Here is a 19,563-nt window from a genome sequence, read left to right as displayed (position 1 = left end):
GTCCTTTTAGGTATCCGCAGAAGCAAAAGTCACATGGATTCATATCGGGTGATTTTGTAGGCCATGCATCATGGACATAACATGTTAATGGAAGGTTGCATTTAGCAGATCTTTCACTGGGCGAACGACATGAGGTGTTGCACCATCGCGCATGAAAATAGTGGTTTCCACACCATTTCCCTCTTTCAGACTGGGAATCACATGCTGTACAAGGAGTTCTCGCAGAATGTGCGGATGTCACTGTACACCTGAGAGGCACACTGGGGGTATTCTCTTCAAAGAAGGACAGACCGAGCTTAAACGTGCTTCTGAATCCACACCACACAGTCACATACCGCAAGCACAATGGCTCTTCATGCTCAACACGAAAATTCTGTCCATTCACTGCACACTACACCCTGTAGATAAAATGTGCGTCTTCACTCCATGGAATATTGTTCGGCCACATGTCATCAACTTAGACCCATGCCAGAAACCGAAGAGTAAATTCAGAACGTTGCTGACGTCACGAGGTTTCAGTTGTGGCACTGTCTGAATCTTGTACGGATACCACTGTAAAATAGACCGGAAAATTTTCCGTACAATTCTCGTGACAATGCACAAGCACTAGCACCATGGGGACACGTGCTACATAGTCAGATGTAGCAACAGCAACCTCGTCAGTAACATTCACTGGGACAGTACACCTTACTGCTCCATGTGTCACATGAAGCTCTTCTTTAAACCATTTAACAACATTGGGCCTCTCCTCAGAACTTTCAGTAGGCAACACTCTCAATACACCACTGTAATTGCTGCCGTTCACATAAAACAGTTTCGCTAACAGTGCACGGTCTCTCCTCTCGATAGCCATTGTGTTCACTCACGTTATGTCTTATCAAATGAATTGTGGATTGCATAGCATCATATAAGCAATGTACAGTGTCAGATTTGCACCTGGTGGCCACAACCGTAACTAAACGTTTTTCCGGGGTAAATTGGTTCTCCATCAATACATCAGCATGTCTACCGAGTTTCACTGCCATATGATAACTACAACCAACACTGGACCTCTCTTAGTAGCTGCACTTTAATTATAACCACCCAGTACATTGTTAACCACTGAAATTACGAAATCTTAACGGCAACCCTGCAAGAAATGTCGAATAGCTCTGAAGTATACTACTTGCTCTGAAGCACTGACATATAAAAGCCTTGCATTTCAAAGCAACGACACAGTGTAGGTAATAGTGACGTCATCTACATTCTATGTGTAAGCAAAGAATGGACACTGGTCCCGTACCGTTAGTTCCATGAGAATGTGGCTTGCTTGTGAGAGGGACGTATAATGTGAGAAGGCAAAACATCTACCAGTATATGTCAGAAATCGACAGTGGGAGGAACGTGGCCTATCGACGCTGCTGTCTATTGTTCAGAGATATTGCTGCTTGCATTGGTAGGTAACCAACGACCATCTTGCGAATATGGAATCTATGAACTCAGGGTGACCTTATTCCGCATCTTTCAGAATCTCAACAGTCCAACACGAATAGCATCTAGAAGGAAAGGAATATTGGTGGATCAGCTGTGAAGGATCGTACAGATATATCAGACGTAGTGAGTCTGAAAGTGTAGTCTACTTTTTTTCAGCAAGTCCATAAGAACAATGAGGAAAGGAGCACTACGTACTATCCCACTTCTATGTTTAGCATCGATTTTGACAAACAGACGTGCAGAGGCTCCTAAGGAACGAATGTTACCAGATTACATTTGTCTTCGTCATACTGGGTCCTGCACATGACATGACACCAAGATCACCTCTGATTCAAATAGCCAGTTGTTTGGACAGCCGAAGCTTCATTTCTGATGTGTTAAGACCTGTGGCTGTACCCTATCTTCGAGGTCTGTGTGATGTTATCTTTCAACAAGATAATACTAGATCCCATGTTGCCGTGCTGACATGACCTACCTATCTACCTACCTACCTAACTACCTGCCTCGATAGAAGGCGCATTAGGTTGTTGCCTTGGTCAAAACGTTTTCCAGATCTCTCATCCACTGAAAATATCTGGTTATGGGTTGACAAGACAGTGGTATTCCAAAACCTACCAGCTGCTATCATTGACGAACTCTCTAATAGCGTTGAAGCAGTATGGACTGATGTGCCCATATCTCCCATCTAAGTTTAGCTCCACAGGATGTGCATCCAGTTTAGGAACATTGTTGTCACCAGAACTTGCAGAGTTTTGTGCTAAATCTCCCACCCTTTCTACTGTCAGTCATGTACAAATTTCATCCATTATACTTCCCACAAGAGTGTATACACACAATGAGAGATAAAAAGGAACAAATTTTGTGAAGCATACTGCACAAGAATTGACGCCAAAGAGTACAACTTCCTTTTCCTACGAATCAGTAAGTACAAGTCCTGAGTAACATGTACTGGTATTTGTGAAGCTCAATAGATGGTCGACAACAACTGTCTGCTCTCTTCTCTAAAAACCCCAAAGTGTGAACGTATTAAAGCCGGCGTTATCGTGCAGTAGCGTCCTTCGAAAGAAAGACGTCTTGGAGAAAACCTGCTGCATGGTTTGGACCTCATCGATATACGCCGACACAGCCTTCCCAGTGAGTAGATACTTCAGTGCTATGATGCGGCCACTAGGACAACACGATGTGGCTCAGTGACAGCTTCGTCTTTGGCATGTGAGAAATATCTATCAGTAAACACGACATTTAGATGTAAATTCAAAGAAAACCAAGTCCTTCTACCAAATAAAACTGTTATAATATTCATCAGTCTCCAAATTTGTAACTGTTATACTGCTGTCTTCCCCTTGACATTTGACTGGTTGAGCAGTCCTCTGATCGCAGCAGCTCTTCCATGAACATTTAGTATAGACACTTCCATATTAGTTATTTTAACAACACGGAGTTTACAACAGTTAAAGGTGCATCTAAAGTGGCTTCTGCAACACTTCACCATTATCTATCGCTGTATCCTTTTTGTTGTGCATCGACCACATTCAGTCCAAATGTACACCAGAGTGGAAGTGAGTTGCAACAGAGCCAGCCGCAGGCAAGCAAGTGTGTTGTGCATTGGGAAGAAAAATACCGCCAACAGATGTGAAGCAGAACCAGTTGGGCGCAGTATAGCGACAGGTGACACTGCAATACACTAGCGGTAGGAGGGAAGCCTTTCCTCACTTGCCACCACGAAATTGAGCAGAGTATGTGCCTTAAACCCTAAGCGAACGTAGTCTGGAGCACATAAGTTCTAAGCCTTTTGTGTGATAAAATATTCTTGTCTCAGTTTCACGACTTACAACAAGAGGTTGCGACACCCAGAGCGACATCTTAAAATGCAGTACAGTATCTGCTCTTCGACTGTGGGACAGGGCAGCCTCTCCTGAGTCACAAAAGCAGCTGCCACGGCACCAGAAAATTGCCTATTCGCTGGAGGGAGGCCACGGCTGTCCTGTGGAAATGTCAGCTACACTGCAATGCTGTCATCAGCATCACAGCCAGAGACGTTATTGACTGTGGCATTCGAGAGATGCCACACTTGGTCCTGCTCTCTGCTCTGTAAGCAAAGCTGGACGTCAGTTTTTTTCGCTTGAGAGGCAAATGGACTCCTCCACCAACCTGTTCCTGATGTACTACAAATGAGAGCTGAAATAAAGAAATTCATGAACGTCGTCCTAACGCCTCATTACTCTGCCCACAGGTGACAATCCATAGGTCATCTAACATTCTGTACCTTTATCTCACCTTGTAAATGCACATCAGTTGGTAAGAGCTGATGGCAGTGTTTGGGTGTAATGCAGACCCCACGAGGCCATGGACCCAAATTGTCAACAAGGCAGCGTGCAAGAAGGTGATGGCTCCATAATGATGTGGGCTGTTTTTACATGGAGTGGACTCAGTCCTCTGGTCCAACGTAAGGCGGAGCTCACCATCTGCAGCATCGTCGACATAACCGTCTGTGGTCCTTTGGTGCAGAGCCGAGAGGAGGGTCTGAATCAGAGGCTCAGCCTGTTCTGTGGCCCTGTAGGCTGCAAATTCCTTGACTTGTGCCATCGGGTGGTAGGTTTCCGGGTTACGCTTAATAGGTCAGGTGTCCATCATTGACTGAAAAGGGTTATGTTTGGCTACTTGGACACCATTTGCCTCCGTTCATGGGCTTCATGTTTCCAAACAACAATGTGATTTTTGAGGACGATAGCGTGCCGTGTCGCTGGGTCACAACTGTTCTGTGATTGGTTTGAAAAACATTACATTTTGACATTGCGGATGAATGATTTGACCAGCCACCTACGAAGATAAAGGAGATGCTAAGCCATTTTAAAGACCGTCTGGGCCCCAGGATCTCTGGGATTTATAACATCCCTTTTGCTGGATGCTTCTCAGCCCGCTAGGTATGGGCATTCAAAGAGGGTGGGTTTGCTGGTAGTTGGGAGATCCGACGTTAGGCCCGTAATTGGGCCCCTTATGAACATGGCTGCCAAGGAGGGGGAGGAATCCAGTTTGCACTCCGTGTGTATACCGGGGGAGTCATTCCGGATGTGGAAAGGTTGCTTCCGGATGCCATGAAGAGTACAGGCTGCAGCCAACTGCAGGTGGTGGCCCATGCCGGTACCAATCATGTGTGTCGCTTTGGATCGGAGGAGATTCTCTATGGTTTCGGGCGGCTAGCGGGAATTGTTAAGACTGCCAGTCTTGCTTGCGAGATTAAGGCGGAGCTCACCATCTGCAGCATCGTCGACATAACCGACTGTGCTCCTTTGGTACAGAGCCGAGAGGAGGGTCTGAATCAGAGGCTCAGCCGGTTCTGTGACCCTGTAGGCTGCAAATTCCTTGACTTGTGCCATCGGGTGGTGGGTTTCCGGGTTACGCTTAATAGTTCAGGAGTCCATTACACATAGGAAGCGACTACAAGGGTAGCGGGACCTGTGTGGAAGGGAATGGGCGGTTTTTTAGGTTAGAGGGTCTCAGGAAACAACAGAAAGGGCGTCCGTCTAAAAGGGGGCAGGTAAAACGCAGCAAGGTAGCTGTAGAAATGATCGGTATTGTAGTTGTAAATTGTCGTAGCTGTGTTGGGAAAGAACCAGAGCTCGAAGTCCTAATAGAAACGACTGAAGCTCGAAAAGTAATAGATACGGAAAGCTGACTAAAGGCGGAAATAGGTTCAGCAGAAATTTTTTCAAACGACTTAACGGTGTTCAGACAGGATAGATTAAAGACACTTGGTAGTGGAGTATGAATTGCTGTCACAAGTAGTTAACCTTGTAGTGAAATTGAATTAGATAGTTCCTGCGATATAGTATGGGTAGAGGCTCGTTTCACCGATTTCCCCCCCCCCCCCCCCCGGCTCAGAAGATATAGTTGCTGTTGCTGAACAGTTCAAAGAAAACTTGAGTCTCATTTCAAATAGTTATCCAACTAATACAGTTATAGTCGGTCGTGACTTCAATCTATCCTCGATATGCTGGAAAAATTATATGTTTAAAGCTGGCGGCAGGCGTAAAACGTCATCCGAAAATAACCTGAATGCTTCCTCAGAAAATTATTTTGACCAATTAGTTCATGATCCCACTCAAAGCGTACATGGTTGCAAAAGCATATATGAAATTTTAGTAACAAATAATCTTGAACAAGTAGTAAGCATCGTGACCAATACAGGGTTTAGCGACCTCAAGGTACATGCTACAAGGCTGAATACCGTAACACCTACTACCATAAAAAAACGCAAAGTACATATATTTTTAAAAAACACATAAAAATGCTCTTAACGCCTTTTTAAGAGACGGTCTCCACTCCTTCCGATCTGATCGCGTTAGCGTAGAGAACATGTGGAATGATTCAGAGAGATAGTATCGACGGCAATTGAGAGATATGTACCACATAAATTAATTAGTGATGGTACTGATCCCCCATGGTACACAAAACGAGTCAGATCGCTGTTACAGAAGCAACGAAAAGAGCATGCCAAATTTAAAAGAACTCAAAATCCTTAAGATTGGAAAAGTTTTGCAGATATTCGAAATATAGTGCGTGCTTTAAAGCGAGATGCTTTTAATGATTTCCACAATGAAACTCTGTGTCGGAATCTGGCAGAAGGCCCAAAGAGATTCTGGTCATATACTATATAACGTATAAAGCACACCAGTGGCAAGACGCTATCAATACATTTACTGCGCGATAAAAACGGTGAAGTCACTGATGACACTGCCATTAAAGCAGAGTTATTAAATACGGTTTTCCGAAACTCCTGCACCAAAGAAGACGAAGTAAATATTCCTGAATTCCAATCAAAAACAACTGCCAAGATGGGAAATATAGAAGTAGATATCCTCGGTGAAGCAAAGCAGCTTAAATCACGGTCCAGACTGTCTACCAGTCAGGTTCTTCTCAGAGTATGCTAATACAATAGCTCCATATTTAGCAATTATATACAACCGCACGCTCACAGAAAGATCCGCACCTAAAGTCTAGAAAATTGCTCAAGTCACACCAATACCCAAAAAGGGAAGTAGGAGTCACCCGATGAATTACAGGCCCATGTCACTAAAGTCGATTTGCAGTAGGGTTTTGGAACATCTGCTGTATTCGAATATTATCAAGTATTTCGAAGAAAACGATTTATTGACACATAGTCAGTACGGCTTCAGAAAATATCGTTCTTCCGAAACACAACTAGCTCTTTATACTCACGACGTAGTGAGTGCTATCCACAGGGGATGTCAAATTTATTCCATATTTTTAGATTTACAGAAGGCTTTCGACACCGCTCCTCACAAGTGTCTTCTAACCAAACTGCGTGCCTATGGAATATCGCCGCAGTTGTGATTTCCTGTCAGAAGGGTCACAGTTCGTAGTAATAGCCTGAAAGTCATCGAGTTAAACGGAAGTAATGTCCGGCGTTCCCCAAGAAAGTGTGATAGTCCCTCTATTGTTCCTGATCTATATTAACAACATAGGAGTGATGACTGGGTGTTGTGCGATGTCCTTAGGTTAGTTAGGTTTAAGTAGTTCTAAGTTCTAGGGGACTGATGACCATAGATGATAAGTCCCATAGTGCTCAGAGCCATGTGAACCATTTTTTTTACAACATAGGAGACAATCTCAGTAGCCATCTTAGATTGCTTGCAGACGATTCTGTCATTTACCGTTTTGGAAAGTCATCAGATGACCAAAACGAATTGCAGAATGATTTAGATAAGGTATCTGTATGGTGCAAAAAGTGGCAATTGACCATGAATAAAGAAAAGTGTGAAGTTGTTGACATGAGTACTAAGAGAAATCCACTAAATTTCGATTAGGCGATATATCACACAAATCCGAAGGCTGTAAATTCAACTAAATACTTAAGGATTACAATTACAAATAACCTACATTGGAACGATAACATAGATAATGTTGTGGGTAGAGCAAACCAAAGACTGCGATTCATTGGCAGAACACTTAGAAGGTGCAACAAATCTGCTAAAGAGACTGCTTATACAACACTTCTCCGTCCTATTCTGCAGTATTTTTGTGCAGTGTGGGATCCACATCAGTTGGGACTGACGGATGACATCGAGAAAGTTCAAAGAAGGGTGGCTCGTTTTGTACTATCGCGAAATAGGGGAGATAGTGCCACAGACATGATAGGTGAATTGGAGTGGTAATCATTAAAACAAAGGCGTTTTTCGTCGCGACGGGATCTTCTCGTGAAATTTCAATCATCAGTTTTCTCCTCCGATTGCGAAAAAATCCAGTTGGCACACACCAACATAGCGAGTAATTATCATCACGATAAAATAAGAGAAATAAGGGCTCGCACAGAAACATTTAAGTACTCGTTTTTCCCGCGCGTCGTTCTTGAGTGGAACGGTAGAGAGACAGCTTGAAGGGTGGTTCATTGAACCATCTGCCACGCACTTAATTGTGAACAGCAGAGTAATCACGTAGACGTAGATGTAGATGTCGTGGGTGTGGAAGCAATTGCATTGGCCAGTCCATTTGAAACATTTCTGGGCGCTGTGCATACCATTAGCAACATATTAAAAATCGAGAACGGATGATATCTGCAGTTTCTGAGCACAACCTCACGAACACACAGAAAATACTGTTTCACGAGACAAAAGTTTTGTCCCAGGTTCACTACATACTGGCATTCTGTAATTATAGAGGCTGTAGAAATAAGAAAAAAGACTTCGTTCTCATGGTCATACTTTGTAAAATGGGCAACCTTATATGACAAAATATAATTAATTGTGTATTAAAGGGCAGAAGCTGAAGATAATTAAGAGGGTGGATCATTTACTATCTCTCTGTAAGCCAGTTTGAAATACATTTGTGTCACCCTATAACACAGTCGGTAGAATTATGTATTGCACCAACTGATGATACTGACACTTATTTATAACCTTTTCAGAGCCTCTGTAACTGACTGGACTGCAGCCTCTTATAGACGTGAAACGTAAACAGCAGCTAGTATACACAAAAGAGACTAGAAGCTGTTGTTGTATTTCTTCAAGTAATCCAGTCCACAGGCATGTCGTTGAACCGCCATCAATATGGAGAAATTAATACAAACAGAATATGGTGTTTAGATGAGAGGGCATCTCTGTTCTCTCACGTCACTCTTGTCTTGTTTTGAGTACATACAAGCAGTAAGGATATTGTGTGGCTAGACTATGAAGAAATTATACATATCGACTGCAGAACGAGGTGTTGCTAGGAATATTAGTTTAACTTCTAACTTAACGAGACCCAGCACCTTCATGAATAGCCTAGCCGCAACTGTGACGGCTACAAGATGTCAATTGATTTTGGAGAAATAATTCTTCATGTTTGGGCAAAGACCTAGGAATATAGAATAAATTGGCACTAATTACATCAGCAACTGCACCGACGTTCTTGTTGTAGGCAATGATGAAATGGTTCAAGTTTAAATGGCTCTGTGCACTATGGGACTTAACTTCTGAGGTCATCAGTCCCCTAGAACTTAGAACTACTTAAACCTAACTAACCTAAGGACATCACACACATCCATGCCCGAGGCAGGATTCGAACCTGCAACCGTAGCGGTCGCGCGGTTCCAGACTGTAGCGCCTAGAACCGATCGGACACATAGGCCGGCGGCTAGGATGAGATCCCAGAGAATTCCCCATACTGATTTTATGAAAGGGGAATGGTTTGTTGCATTTAGAGAAGATTTGAAAATATGCAGTTATGTAAGAAACTTACCTATAGTTAAACGCTATTTTGTCGAAAGACGACATGTTGAGAAACGTGGCTGTTGTACTTAAGGTTTATAATTTATATAAAAAACAGCTACCAGCCACATGTATGGTTTAAAAAGGTTTATTATCTTCAGACCATGACCGGTTTCGGATTTTCCTTTACAAATCCATCTTCAGATGGCAGATTACACGCGTTCTTAGTTGGACCTAGTTTTGTTTGTGTTATTCGTTTGCTGCACTGGGAAAGAAAAGAAATATTTTGTTGTCATATCGGTAATGGTATTTTTACGAAAGATTTACTTCTTTTACAAGATCTAATTGCTCATGAGATGGTTTTTATAAACATTAGTAAACTTGCAGGTTAGTGTACTTACGAGCTGTGTAGTTCTGCCTGACGAAATATTCGTGCGTTTATGTTTTCGAACGCAAGCTTCATACACTTTTCAATATGCACTATGTGAGTGCTATTCCAGTCAATGGGCGTCACTTTTAACCTCATCATTTTAATTACACACGCAGCACACACGAATAACGTTTACAAAACGTGGCCCAGCTTCACATTACAAACAAGAAACAACGTTTGCAAAGAGCTTACAGTCATAACAATGTTAACTTACAGATGCTGTATGGTCGATATGGGTACAGTAAAATATCTCTTTGCTATTGTATGAAATTAATCTAAAATGGAATAAATAAAATTATATAAAAATAAGATTACAAACATTATATGTAGTACAGAATTACTGTGTGTTACTAATTAGTTGTTACAATAGTAGGAGATAAATTCAATATGTGACATAATATGCAATGCACATGTTTTCATTATGCAATTTTTTCAATGACATATAAGCAGTTTTTGGGGCCTGTATACTGAATGTTTTTGATGGAATATTAGGCTTAAGTTATTTTTAAAAAATTGAAAGCTTCTTCAAAGTTATTTAGGAAGGGGGTGTTAGCCGACTCTGTCTGTTCATTCAAAATGAGATCAGGGAACCTGTTTTTATGTGTATGAATCTCAATCTCCTCTAGGAGATTCAATGTGAAACCTTTGTCTTTGAGGTGTAATATCTGCAGATTGTTTTCTGTATTCTCAACTGTATGATTGTTTTCTGCAAGATGGGTGGCAAATGCAGATTTGCTTAGGTTTTTCAGACGTAGGGCATCAAGGTGTTCCTTGAATCTTGTTTTAAAAGCTCTACCTGTTTGGCCAATGTAGAATTTAGGACAGTTGTTACACTTGAGTTTATAAATTCCAGATCTTTTATGGGGTATCCTATTGTGTGGGAGTGAGTGTATGACTCTTTGTTGGAGTTTGTTATTGGTAGAGAAACTGATTTTGACATTCTTCTTCTTGAATAAGTTGGAAATTTTATATGAAAGTGGGCCTATATATGGTAGGGCTACATATTTTACTGATTTTTTGTCTTTCATAGTTATTGTGGCTGTTGCTTGTTGCAAAGACTTATTGCTAGCAATTTTTACTTTTGTTTTTTGAGAGAGTGTGTCTATGATTGAGGCATCATAGCCATTATTTTGGGCAATTGATTTGATTATGCTGATTTCTTTGTGCTGTTCAGTGGGGGTGAGGGGGACTTTATGCATACGATGTAGCATTGACCGGAAGTTAGCCATCTTATGTTGGTTCGGGTGGCAGGATGTGTTACTGATGGTAACATCTGTGGTTGTTGGTTTTCGAAAGATACCAAAATGGTGTTTGTTATGTATGCTTGATATTTTGAGATCCAGAAAATTGATGCTATTATTTATTTCATGCTCCACTGTAAATTTGATGTTGTTGTGTAATTTGCTCAGATCTTCAGCTAAGGCATCAATTTCGCTGCTGTTACCATCAAAAAGTAATAGAGTGTCATCTACGTATCTCTTGTAGTAAATTATTTTACTGTTCATTTGGTTATTAGATGAGAAGAACTTTTGCTCAAGATGGTTAATGTAAATATCGGCTAATAATCCAGCAAGACTGCTACCCATTGCAAGGCCATCATTTTGTTTATAGACTTTATTATTGAAGGTGAAGTAATTATTAGACAAAATGAGTGTGAGGATCTCTATTAACTCATATATTTCTGGTAGATTGATCTTTTTGTGTTTTAAAAGGTTACTTTTTATTATGTTAATTGTTTCATCTACTGGGATGTTAGTGTATAGGTTTACAATATCTAGTGAGGCAAATCTAGCTGTTGGTGGTATGTGGATGTCTTTGATATGTTCTATAAGGTCCATTGTGTTTTTAACTGTATAACTATGTTCGAACATGTAGTAAGTGGTAAGGAGATCCTTCAATTTTCTGCTTATGTAGTATGCCGGGCTGTTTCTTGAGTTCACCACAGGGCGTATGGGGGAATTTTCTTTGTGGATCTTAGGCTGTGACCGAAGTTTCGGTGCAGTTGGATTCATGGTAATGCAGTACCGAATTTCATATTTATTTAAAAGGGATTCAAATCTGTTGAGTAATTTACGAAGTTTAGCTTGAAATTTTGTTGTGGGGTCGCATTCTAGTTCTGTGAAGTTATTGGACTGAAAAAATTCAAGAGTTTTATCAATGTATTCTGATTCATAAGAGTTTTTTGTTCATTATTAATTATATTATTTTTTGAAAGCATGTGTTTAGTGATGAGTTTGTTGGCTTTATATGCCAACGCATTTTTCTCATTAGGCTTAAGTTTGGCAGTGTCACATGCCAGTTTTGTAGCTGCTATTAGGTCTTTTATGTTCTTATTACTTAATCTTGGGGCAATATTATGCTTGAAGCCTTTATCTAAGAGGTTAAGTTCATTGGGATTGAAAGAAATATCTGTTGTGTTTACCACTCTGTTATAGAATATGTGCATCTGCTGTTCACCAATGTTAAGTGGTTCCTTTAATTTGAGTTGAATGAGGGATTTTAACTTCTTCTTGTGCCTAGAGGAGATTTGTTGTTGTTCTCTGCTAAGAGCATGATTAATATGGTGTGTTACATACATTAACTGTAGAGGTGTGAGATTATTTCCTAATTGTAAATGCAGCTTGTACATTGATTTATTCAGCTTATCTTTCTTCTTATATTGTAATTTGATTTCTGTTTTTATCCAAATAGTTTCACATTTTACTTTAGCAAGCTTAGCAGCTTTTGTTTGACTATTGACCTTAACTTTAATATAATTTGGGGTCACTTTTTCTAACAGACATCTTTTGTTGAATTTTATGTTGTTAATTGTTTTCATTACATCAATCTTACATTTTTTGAACGCATGTAACATTCTCATTACCTGGCTAGGTAAGCTTAACGCTATTTTGTCGAAAGACGACATGTTGAGAAACGTGGCTGTTGTACTTAAGGTTTATAATTTATATAAAAAACAGCTACCAGCCACATGTATGGTTTAAAAAGGTTTATTATCTTCAGACCATGACCGGTTTCGGATTTTCCTTTACAAATCCATCTTCAGATGGCAGATTACACGCATTCTTAGTTGGACCTAGTTTTGTTTGTGTTATTCGTTTGCTGCACTGGGAAAGAAAAGAAATATTTTGTTGTCATATCGGTAATGGTATTTTTACGAAAGATTTACTTCTTTTACAAGATCTAATTGCTCATGAGATGGTTTTTATAAACATTAGTAAACTTGCAGGTTAGTGTACTTACGAGCTGTGTAGTTCTGCCTGACGAAATATTCGTGCGTTTATGTTTTCGAACGCAAGCTTCATACACTTTTCAATATGCACTATGTGAGTGCTATTCCAGTCAATGGGCGTCACTTTTAACCTCATCATTTTAATTACACACGCAGCACACACGAATAACGTTTACAAAACGTGGCCCAGCTTCACATTACAAACAAGAAACAACGTTTGCAAAGAGCTTACAGTCATAACAATGTTAACTTACAGATGCTGTATGGTCGATATGGGTACAGTAAAATATCTCTTTGCTATTGTATGAAATTAATCTAAAATGGAATAAATAAAATTATATAAAAATAAGATTACAAACATTATATGTAGTACAGAATTACTGTGTGTTACTAATTAGTTGTTACAATAGTAGGAGATAAATTCAATATGTGACATAATATGCAATGCACATGTTTTCATTATGCAATTTTTTCAATGACATATAAGCAGTTTTTGGGGCCTGTATACTGAATGTTTTTGATGGAATATTAGGCTTAAGTTATTTTTAAAAAATTGAAAGCTTCTTCAAAGTTATTTAGGAAGGGGGTGTTAGCCGACTCTGTCTGTTCATTCAAAATGAGATCAGGGAACCTGTTTTTATGTGTATGAATCTCAATCTCCTCTAGGAGATTCAATGTGAAACCTTTGTCTTTGAGGTGTAATATCTGCAGATTGTTTTCTGTATTCTCAACTGTATGATTGTTTTCTGCAAGATGGGTGGCAAATGCAGATTTGCTTAGGTTTTTCAGACGTAGGGCATCAAGGTGTTCCTTGAATCTTGTTTTAAAAGCTCTACCTGTTTGGCCAATGTAGAATTTAGGACAGTTGTTACACTTGAGTTTATAAATTCCAGATCTTTTATGGGGTATCCTATTGTGTGGGAGTGAGTGTATGACTCTTTGTTGGAGTTTGTTATTGGTAGAGAAACTGATTTTGACATTCTTCTTCTTGAATAAGTTGGAAATTTTATATGAAAGTGGGCCTATATATGGTAGGGCTACATATTTTACTGATTTTTTGTCTTTCATAGTTATTGTGGCTGTTGCTTGTTGCAAAGACTTATTGCTAGCAATTTTTACTTTTGTTTTTTGAGAGAGTGTGTCTATGATTGAGGCATCATAGCCATTATTTTGGGCAATTGATTTGATTATGCTGATTTCTTTGTGCTGTTCAGTGGGGGTGAGGGGGACTTTATGCATACGATGTAGCATTGACCGGAAGTTAGCCATCTTATGTTGGTTCGGGTGGCAGGATGTGTTACTGATGGTAACATCTGTGGTTGTTGGTTTTCGAAAGATACCAAAATGGTGTTTGTTATGTATGCTTGATATTTTGAGATCCAGAAAATTGATGCTATTATTTATTTCATGCTCCACTGTAAATTTGATGTTGTTGTGTAATTTGCTCAGATCTTCAGCTAAGGCATCAATTTCGCTGCTGTTACCATCAAAAAGTAATAGAGTGTCATCTACGTATCTCTTGTAGTAAATTATTTTACTGTTCATTTGGTTATTAGATGAGAAGAACTTTTGCTCAAGATGGTTAATGTAAATATCGGCTAATAATCCAGCAAGACTGCTACCCATTGCAAGGCCATCATTTTGTTTATAGACTTTATTATTGAAGGTGAAGTAATTATTAGACAAAATGAGTGTGAGGATCTCTATTAACTCATATATTTCTGGTAGATTGATCTTTTTGTGTTTTAAAAGGTTACTTTTTATTATGTTAATTGTTTCATCTACTGGGATGTTAGTGTATAGGTTTACAATATCTAGTGAGGCAAATCTAGCTGTTTGGTGGTATGTGGATGTCTTTGATATGTTCTATAAGGTCCATTGTGTTTTTAACTGTATAACTATGTTCGAACATGTAGTAAGTGGTAAGGAGATCCTTCAATTTTCTGCTTATGTAGTATGCCGGGCTGTTTCTTGAGTTCACCACAGGGCGTATGGGGGAATTTTCTTTGTGGATCTTAGGCTGTGACCGAAGTTTCGGTGCAGTTGGATTCATGGTAATGCAGTACCGAATTTCATATTTATTTAAAAGGGATTCAAATCTGTTGAGTAATTTACGAAGTTTAGCTTGAAATTTTGTTGTGGGGTCGCATTCTAGTTCTGTGAAGTTATTGGACTGAAAAAATTCAAGAGTTTTATCAATGTATTCTGATTCATAAGAGTTTTTTGTTCATTATTAATTATATTATTTTTTGAAAGCATGTGTTTAGTGATGAGTTTGTTGGCTTTATATGCCAACGCATTTTTCTCATTAGGCTTAAGTTTGGCAGTGTCACATGCCAGTTTTGTAGCTGCTATTAGGTCTTTTATGTTCTTATTACTTAATCTTGGGGCAATATTATGCTTGAAGCCTTTATCTAAGAGGTTAAGTTCATTGGGATTGAAAGAAATATCTGTTGTGTTTACCACTCTGTTATAGAATATGTGCATCTGCTGTTCACCAATGTTAAGTGGTTCCTTTAATTTGAGTTGAATGAGGGATTTTAACTTCTTCTTGTGCCTAGAGGAGATTTGTTGTTGTTCTCTGCTAAGAGCATGATTAATATGGTGTGTTACATACATTAACTGTAGAGGTGTGAGATTATTTCCTAATTGTAAATGCAGCTTGTACATTGATTTATTCAGCTTATCTTTCTTCTTATATTGTAATTTGATTTCTGTTTTTATCCAAATAGTTTCACATTTTACTTTAGCAAGCTTAGCAGCTTTTGTTTGACTATTGACCTTAACTTTAATATAATTTGGGGTCACTTTTTCTAACAGACATCTTTTGTTGAATTTTATGTTGTTAATTGTTTTCATTACATCAATCTTACATTTTTTGAACGCATGTAACATTCTCATTACCTGGCTAGGTAAGCTTAACGCTATTTTGTCGAAAGACGACATGTTGAGAAACGTGGCTGTTGTACTTAAGGTTTATAATTTATATAAAAAACAGCTACCAGCCACATGTATGGTTTAAAAAGGTTTATTATCTTCAGACCATGACCGGTTTCGGATTTTCCTTTACAAATCCATCTTCAGATGGCAGATTACACGCATTCTTAGTTGGACCTAGTTTTGTTTGTGTTATTCGTTTGCTGCACTGGGAAAGAAAAGAAATATTTTGTTGTCATATCGGTAATGGTATTTTTACGAAAGATTTACTTCTTTTACAAGATCTAATTGCTCATGAGATGGTTTTTATAAACATTAGTAAACTTGCAGGTTAGTGTACTTACGAGCTGTGTAGTTCTGCCTGACGAAATATTCGTGCGTTTATGTTTTCGAACGCAAGCTTCATACACTTTTCAATATGCACTATGTGAGTGCTATTCCAGTCAATGGGCGTCACTTTTAACCTCATCATTTTAATTACACACGCAGCACACACGAATAACGTTTACAAAACGTGGCCCAGCTTCACATTACAAACAAGAAACAACGTTTGCAAAGAGCTTACAGTCATAACAATGTTAACTTACAGATGCTGTATGGTCGATATGGGTACAGTAAAATATCTCTTTGCTATTGTATGAAATTAATCTAAAATGGAATAAATAAAATTATATAAAAATAAGATTACAAACATTATATGTAGTACAGAATTACTGTGTGTTACTAATTAGTTGTTACAATAGTAGGAGATAAATTCAATATGTGACATAATATGCAATGCACATGTTTTCATTATGCAATTTTTTCAATGACATATAAGCAGTTTTTGGGGCCTGTATACTGAATGTTTTTGATGGAATATTAGGCTTAAGTTATTTTTAAAAAATTGAAAGCTTCTTCAAAGTTATTTAGGAAGGGGGTGTTAGCCGACTCTGTCTGTTCATTCAAAATGAGATCAGGGAACCTGTTTTTATGTGTATGAATCTCAATCTCCTCTAGGAGATTCAATGTGAAACCTTTGTCTTTGAGGTGTAATATCTGCAGATTGTTTTCTATATTCTCAACTGTATGATTGTTTTCTGCAAGATGGGTGGCAAATGCAGATTTGCTTAGGTTTTTCAGACGTAGGGCATCAAGGTGTTCCTTGAATCTTGTTTCAAAAGCTCTACCTGTTTGGCCAATGTAGAATTTAGGACAGTTGTTACACTTGAGTTTATAACTTCCAGATCTTTTATGGGGTATCCTATTGTGTGGGAGTGAGAATATAGAAAACAATCTGCAGATATTATATATATAAATTATAAACCTTACCTATAGTATTGTGAGCTCTGCCAAGTGTTAACTGATGTGAAAATTTTTATCCAAAACAGTACTTTCATTTCGTTTATTAGCTAATATATCGTTTTGCTCCAAGTTTTCTAAGCGATAAAGTATAATTCGATGGTTGTATGAGAAGTAAATAATGTTTTGTTTCATTTGTTAGTGCAGTCAGTTGTTGTAGGTAAAGGAAAGAATTAAAATCAGTGAAACTGCACAAACTTAAAGTACAGCTAACACTTATGCCAGAACTAGAACCGCTCCAAATATTGTTTTAACAATAAGGTTTGATGACGTGTAAACTCATCTAATGACTACGACGATGCCGGCTGAAGGCCACGTGATGCACCACAGAAAATTCATGTTCTGATGAAACTGGTACATTCTTGTAGTTGTTACGTGAAGTTTGACTTCAACAAATTTTATTGTCGTAACTGAGCTCGATACTGGTCGAAGCCAAAAATGACAAACTAAAACTTTCTCGTGAAGGCAAAGAGATACGTGTCATTGAGTGAATGAATGTAAATTAAAATTATTTTCTAGATTCGGCTGATGACAAGTAGCAATGTTCTCTCCTGAAACATAAAGATTTGTCACCTATGTATGCTGCTATGGGCAATGGCTTTGCCGCAGTGGATACACCAGTTCCCGTCAGATCACCGAAGTTAAGCGCTGTTGGGCGTGGCCGGCACTTGGATGGGTGACCGTCCGGGCCGCCACGCACTGTTGCCATTTCTCGGGGTGCACTGAGCCTCGGGATGCTAATTTAGGAGCTACTCGACCGAACAGTAGCGGCTCTGGTCAAGGGAAACCATCATAACGACCGGGAGAGCGATGTGCTGACCATACACCCCTCCTGTCTGCATCCTCAGTGAGGACGATACGGCGGTCGGATGGTCCCGATGGGCCACTTGTGGCCTGAAGATGAAGCGCGCCATACTGCTAAGGGAGGAATCCAATCTCCCATAACTGCCTCTGTAACTTTGATTTCTGACTAGAAGCTGTTATATATTCTAAATTTTCATTACATAAATAAGAACATAATTTAAGACACTGAAAAATTTCTTCTCTGGATTTAGTCATCTCCAGCAATGGAGTCTTCATTTCAGCTTTACTGCAAACCCAACTTTCAGTGGTATCTCCAGCGAAGGACAACAGTTGGTAAACTAATATGATTTGAGTGTAAAAACACGTACATCAAACAGATTAAGTATGGTACTCTGACACATGTCTGAGGAATATGTAATTTTCTCTCGCACAGTGTGTCTCGTTTCTCTTAGTTGCTACAAAAGCGTATGAATGTACGTATGCGCGAATCCTTTACGTTCCTTTTTTGCCGTTCGTTTCAACCACTTACGTGATATTAATTAGGGTGAGCTAGTTCCTTTCTGTGTTACGAAACAGACACACTAAAATTAAATAATAAATAATCTCAGAATGAATGCAGTTAAACCTATCTTGTACTATTTCTGCCTTTGAGATAAGAAAAGATTTGACCGGAGTGTTAATTTAGTATTTTTACTTATAGGTACAACCGAAGCCTTATAGCTCAAACTGATCTCAAAACAGGTGTTCAGAGAGCAGCACCAATGCTGGTGTTTACAATGAGCTGACAGAAGTCATGGGGTAATACTAAATATCGTGTCAGACCTCCTTTTGCCGTTCGTAATGCAGTAGTTCGACGTGGGATGGACTCGACAAGTCGCTGGATATCTCCTGCAGAAATACTGATCAATGATGCCTGTGTAGCTGTCCATAATTGCGAAAGTGTTCTAGAACGGGATTTTGTACAGGAACTGACCTCTCGATTGCGTCCCATAAAAGTGCAATGGGAGTCATGTCTGGCGATCTGGGTGGCCAAATCAATCGCTCCAACTGTCCAGAGTGTTCTTCAAACCAGTCCCGAGCAACTATGGCCCGCTAACATGACGCTTTGTCTTGCACAAAAAGTCAATCGTTGTTTGGGTACGTGAAGACCACGAATGACTGCAAAATAGTCTTCAAGCAGCCGAACATAGCCATTTCCCGTCAGTGAACCAGTCCATTCCATGTAAACACAATCCACACCATTATGGAGGCAACGCCAGCTGGCACAGTGCCTTGTTGACAACTTGGGTCGACGGCTTTGTTAGGTCTGCGCCACATTCGAACGCTACCATCAGCTCTTACCAACAAACCCGGACTCATCTGACCAGGTCACGATTTTTCAGTCGACTAGGGTCCAACCGAAATGGTCACGATCCCAGGAAAGGCGTTATGGGTGATGTGCTGTTACCAAAGGCACTCACTTCGGTAATCTGCTGGCTTTGCCATTAACGCCAAATTCCGGAGCACTGTCGTAACGGATCGTTCTTCGTACGTCCGACAGGGATTTCTGCGGTTATTTCACAGGTTGTTGCTTGTCTGTTACCATTGACAACTCTACGCGAACGTCGCTGTTCTCCGTCATTAAGTGAAGGTCGCGGACA

At 39.5% G+C, this 19,563-nt stretch overlaps 1 pseudogene; it reads left to right on the top strand.

Moving 5' to 3' along the window:
* Window positions 1-17,709: 17,709 nt before the first annotated feature.
* On the top strand, window positions 17,710-17,827 carry LOC126254124 (5S ribosomal RNA; annotated as a pseudogene).
* The last annotated feature ends 1,736 nt before the right edge of the window (window positions 17,828-19,563 follow it).

The sequence above is a fragment of the Schistocerca nitens genome, chromosome 4 (assembly GCF_023898315.1).
Source record: "Schistocerca nitens isolate TAMUIC-IGC-003100 chromosome 4, iqSchNite1.1, whole genome shotgun sequence".
Classification (NCBI taxonomy): Eukaryota; Metazoa; Arthropoda; class Insecta; order Orthoptera; family Acrididae; genus Schistocerca; species Schistocerca nitens.
The sequence above is the reverse complement of the archived record's forward strand: the minus strand, read 5'-3'. Positions and strand labels throughout refer to the sequence as shown.